The 5,590-nt window shown below is 36.1% G+C and overlaps 1 non-coding gene across 1 annotated transcript; it reads left to right on the top strand.

Annotated features, from left to right (window-relative positions):
* The first annotated feature begins 52 nt into the window (after positions 1-52).
* On the top strand, positions 53-160 carry LOC127746205 (small nucleolar RNA R71). Its single transcript, XR_008007825.1, has one exon. It is a non-coding gene; the product is annotated as a small nucleolar RNA R71 (small nucleolar RNA).
* The last annotated feature ends 5,430 nt before the right edge of the window (positions 161-5,590 follow it).

The raw sequence follows: 5,590 nt of genomic DNA, 5'->3' as shown, positions 1-5,590 counted from the left end.
TGGACAGTTCAGACAGACCATCATAGAAGATACCTATGATGCTCCATTCAGAAAGCATGTTAGAAGGACACTTTCTGATTAATTGTTTGTATCTTTCCCAAGCTTCATAGAGGGATTCACCTTCCTTCTGTCTGAAGGTTTGGACTTCCACTCTAAGCTTACTCAATTTTTGATGTGGAAAGAACTTTGCCAAGAAGGCATTGACTAGCTTTTCCCAAGAGTTCAGGCTTTCTTTAGCTTGTGAGTCCAACCATGTCCTAGCTCTGTCTCTTATAGCAAAAGGGAATAGCATAAGTCTGTAGACCTCAGGGTCAACCCCATTAGTCTTGACAGTGTCACAGATTTCCAAGAACTCAGCTAAAAACTGATGAGGATCTTCCAATGGAAGTCCATGGAACTTGCAATTCTGTTGCATTAGAGAAACTAATTGAGGCTTAAGCTCAAAGTTGTTTGCTCCAATGGCAGGGATAGAGATGCTTCTCCCATAGAAGTCGAGAGTAGGTGCAGTAAAGTCACCCAGCACCTTCCTTGCATTGTTGGCATTGTTGTTGTTTTTGGCTGTCATGGGTTCTTCTTCTTTGAAGATTTCTGTTAGGTCCTCTACAGAGAGTTGTGCCTTAGCTTCTCTTAGCTTTCGCTTCAAGGTCCTTTCAGGTTCAGGGTCAGCCTCAACAAGAATGCTTTTGTCTTTGCTCCTGCTCATATGAAAGAGAAGAGAACAAGAAAACGTGGAATCCTCTATGTCACAGTATAGAGATTCCTTAAGGTGTCAGAGGAAAAGAAAAATAGAAGGAAGAGGTAGAAAATTCGAACTTATCAATGAAAGATGGAGTTCGAATTATGCATTAAAGATGAGTGTTAGTCCATAAACAGAAGGATGTGAAAAGAGGGGAAGAAATTTTTGAAAATAAATTAAAAGGATTTTGGGGAAGAAATTTTCGAAATTAAAGTAAAAGATTTTAAAAAAATTTTGAAAATTGATTGATGATTTTCGAAAACTAAGAGTGGGAAAGAAATTAAGTGATTTTTAAAAAAGATTTTGAAATTAGAAATTAAAAAGATATGATTGAAAACTATTTTGAAAAAGATGTGATTAGGAAGATATGATTGAAAAGTTATGGTTTTAAAAAGATGTGATTGAGAAAATATGATTTGAAAAACAATTTAAAAAGATTTTATTTTAAAAATTAATGACTTAGCTAACAAGAAAAGATATGATTCAAACATTTAAACCTTTCTCAACAGAAAAGGCAATATACTTGAAATGTTGAATCAAATCATTAATTGATAGCAAGTATTTTTGAAAATGGAAAGAAATTGATTTTGAAAAAGATTTGATTGAAAAGATTTGATTTGAAAAAGATTTGATTTTGAAAAAAATTGAAAACCTGAAAAAAAATTTGAATTGAAAATAGAATCTTCCCTCTTGTGCCATCCTGGCGTTAAACGCTCAGAATGGTGCACATTCTGGCATTTAACGCCCAAAGCACTACCCTTTTGGGCGTTAAACGCCCAGCCAGGCACCCTGGCTGGCGTTTAAACGCCAGTTTGCCTTCCTTACTGGGTGTTTTGAATGCCCAGCTTTTTCTGTGTAATTCCTCTGCTGTATGTTCTGAATCTTCAAATCTCAGTATTATTGACTTGAAAAGACACAAATTAAAAATATTTTTGGATTTTTAATAATGAGGAATAATCAAAATGCAACTAAAATCAAATAAACAATGCATGCAGGACACCAAACTTAGAAGTTTGTATACTACTGACACTAACAAGTTGAGAATGCATATGATAAACAACAAAACAATCAAGATAAGAGAATTTAAAGATCAGAGCAAGTAAATCATCAAGAACAACTTGAAGATCACTGAAGACACATGAAAAATGCAAGAAGAACAGAAATATGCAATTGACACCAAACTTAAAATGAGACTCTAGACCCAACAAGAAATATAAAATATTTTTTTGGTTTTTATGATTTTGTAAATTTTTTTTTGAAACATAAAAATATTTTTGGTTTTAAGATTTTATAAATTTTTTTGTGCTTGTTCGAAAATTATATGGAAAAGATGATAAAGAGATTCAAAATTTTTAATAAGAATTCCAGGAATCATGCAATGTTAGTCTAAAGCTTTAGTCCAAAGAAATTAGACATAGCTAGCCAAGCTTCAACAGGACATTACATTCAAGAGCTAAATTGATGAGAATCAATCAACTTTGGTGATGATAAGAACATCACCTTGAAACACTAGAATTCATTCTTAAGAACTCTGAAGAAAAATACCTAATTTAAGCAACAAGATGAACCGTCAGTTGTCCAAACTCAACAATCCCCGGCAACGGTGCCAAAAACTTGGTGCACGAAATTAAAGCAAGCTATGGTTATCTTGTAACTCTTAGTCAGGCAAACTCAAATGGTTATGGATGATGAATAAAACATAAAGATAAAGAAAGAGATACTTATGTAATTCATTTGTGAGAATTTCAGATAAGCGTATGGAGATGCTTTGTCCCTTCCGTCTCTCTGCTTTCCTACTGTCTTCATCCAATCCTTCTTACTCCTTTCCATGGCAAGCTGTATGTAGGGTTTCACCGTTGTCAGTGGCTACCTCCCATCCTCTCAGTGAAAATGTTCAACGCACCCTGTCACGGCACGGCTATTCAGATGTCGGTTCTTGATCATGTCGGAATAGAATCCAGTGATTCTTTTGCGTCTGTCACTAACGCCCTACAATCACGAGTTTGAAGCTTGTCACAGTCATTCAATCCCTAAATCCTACTCAGAATACCACAGACAAGATTTAGACCTTCCAGATTCTCAAGAATAGCCGCCAATGGATTCTAGCTTGTACCACGAATACTCTGGTTAAGGAGTCCAAGAGATATCCACTCAATCTAAGGTAGAACGGAGATGGTTGTCAGACACACGTTAATAGGTGAGAATGATGATGAGTGTCACGGATCATCACATTCATCAAGTTGAAGAACAAGTGATATCTTAGAACAAGAACAAGCGGAATTGAATGGAAGAACAATAGTAATTGCATTAATACTCGAGGTACATCAGAGCTCCACACCTTAATCTATGGTGTGTAGAAATTCCACCGTTGAAAATACATAAGAACAAGGTCTAGGCATGGCCGAGAGGCCAGCTCCCAAAACGTGATCAAAATATTCAAAGATCTAAAGATGAAAATACAATGGTAAAAGGTCCTATATATAGAGAACTAGTAGCCTAGGGTTTACAGAGATGAGTAAATGAAATAAAAATCCACTTCCGGGCCCACTTGGTGTGTGCTTGCACTGAGCATTGAAGCATTTTCGTGTAGAGACTCTTCTTGGAGTTAAACGCCAGCTTTTGTGCCAGTTTGGGCGTTTAACTCCCATTCTTGTGCCAGTTCCGGCGTTTAACGCCGGGCAGTTTTGAGCTGATTTGGAACGCCGGTTTGGGCCATCAAATATCGGAAAAAGTATGGACTATTATACATTGCTGGAAAGCCCAGGATGTCTACTTTCCAACGCCGTTGAGAGTGCACCAATTGGATTTCTATAGCTCCAGAAAATTCACTTCGAGTGCAGGGAGGTCAGAATCCAACAGCATCTGCAGTCCTTTTTAGTCTCTGAATCAAATTTTTGCTCAAGTCCCTCAATTTCAGCCAGAAAATACCTGAAATCACAGAAAAACACACAAACTCATAGTAAAGTCCAAAAAAGTGAATTTTAACTAAAAACTAATAAAAATATACTAAAAACTAACTAAAACATACTAAAAACATACTAAAAACAATGCCAAAAAGCGTACAAATTATCCTCTCATCAGTCTGCCTTGAATAATCACTTTTATGAAGGAGTTAGTAAGTACCGTACCCTATGTCCCTCTTTTCTTGCTGATTTGCCAAACCTGAAAAAGAAAGGTTTTCAATATGTTAAAATTTTGGAATTTTTAGACTGGAATCACCTTTTTAACATCAAAAAGCCTGTGTATCCTCTTTTGGTCAAAGAGTTTTATGCAAACATGACATATCATGAGGGCAGTGTGCATTCTTATGTCAAGGGCCAAGATATTGTTTTAAATAATGAAACAATCAGTGATTCGTTAAAATATACTGATGTTGGGGTTTGTGCTTATACCTCTGTTAAGTGGGATGAAGGAGTTGGTATTTCCCTCAATGATGCCTTGGCTCATATTTGTGAACATGTTTCTTTGATTGAGGGCATTACACTCACTCACAAAGCCCTAGGATATGAATGTGCTCAGTTGCACCGAATTGTCAACCACATCATACTACCTCAAAGTGGTTCATATCAAAGGGTTTCTTATACTGACACTTTTGTTTTATATGCCCTGCTCACTAAAACAGAAATTTCATTTGCTTATTTGATGGTTAGATACATGTTTGACTATATTAGAAGTGAGAAAGACAAAGCCCTTCCTTATTGCATGTTTCTAACTTGTATTTTTGAGCATTTTGGTGTTGACTTGTCAAATGAGGATTATGAAAACAAACATTCATATCTAAAAGGGGGTGGTTCAGTGAAACAGCAAAAAGGACCAACTTGTTCTAAGAGAGTAGATGATGAGTTCATTTGTGAGGATTCTTCTCCTCCTTCCACCGAGGGAACCTCCATCTCCACTGGACAAAAATCTGTTCTGTTCAATGTTGTTAGAGATGTAGTCCAAGAGTTTATCTCACAATCCAATCACATGATTGTCATGAGTAAGGAACAAAGGAAGCTAGCAAGCAAGCATGAGAATTTCCTCTGAAAATCAAGGGATAGAGTGGCTGTATTCATGAAGTTCATTGACAACCTTCAACAAGATGAAGATCATGCCACTGATGCTAAAGAGGAAGCTGATTCGGAGGAAACTAGTTCAGATGCCTAGATTTGTCTCATGAAGCTGCTGCTGTCTGCTCACTTTTGTCTCATGAAAACTGTTTCTTGTTACTTTTGGACTACTTTTGTTATTTAGGATGACTGTAATACCTTAACAACTGTTGCATTTACTTTAAACTAATTTGGTGTTTTTAGCTTGTGCATTAACACTTTCTTGCAGGTTTTAAGGTGCAGATTTTACCTGATGTTGACCATGCTCCACCCTTGATGACAAAAAGGGGAGTAATAGCATGAGCAGTGAATTTTTTGAATTTTTTGGGTAAATTTAATTGCTGCTACTGAATTTTTTTGTGCTTTTTTTATTGTTGGTATCACAATGGCTTTGGCATGAAAATTTGATTTGCAATTTTTGCTACTATTGTGATCTTTTGGCATGAAAATTGGAACTTGTTGTATATGATATGTTGCTGGTGTCCCCTTGATTAAACTTGATGCTTTGTTTTTGTTGCTGACATAATATCTTCAGTATTGGGCTGGATTTGAGGTGTTGATTGTGTTATCTCCTTTAGTCAAGATAAAGTTGTGTAGATCTTTATTGTGCTTTCTATAAGTATACTGTAAACAGTAACAAAAAGAAGAGCATAAATCTAGGGGGAGCTACTCTTGAAAAGGAAAGGGGGAGCAACACATAAGTAAGAAACATCGTTCAAAGGGAAGTTTCTCAACTCTACTAAAATTCAATTCCTTTTGGTTAATG

Source organism: Arachis duranensis, chromosome 3 (assembly GCF_000817695.3).
Source record: "Arachis duranensis cultivar V14167 chromosome 3, aradu.V14167.gnm2.J7QH, whole genome shotgun sequence".
In the NCBI taxonomy this organism is placed as follows: domain Eukaryota; kingdom Viridiplantae; phylum Streptophyta; class Magnoliopsida; order Fabales; family Fabaceae; genus Arachis; species Arachis duranensis.
The sequence above is the reverse complement of the archived record's forward strand: the minus strand, read 5'-3'. Positions and strand labels throughout refer to the sequence as shown.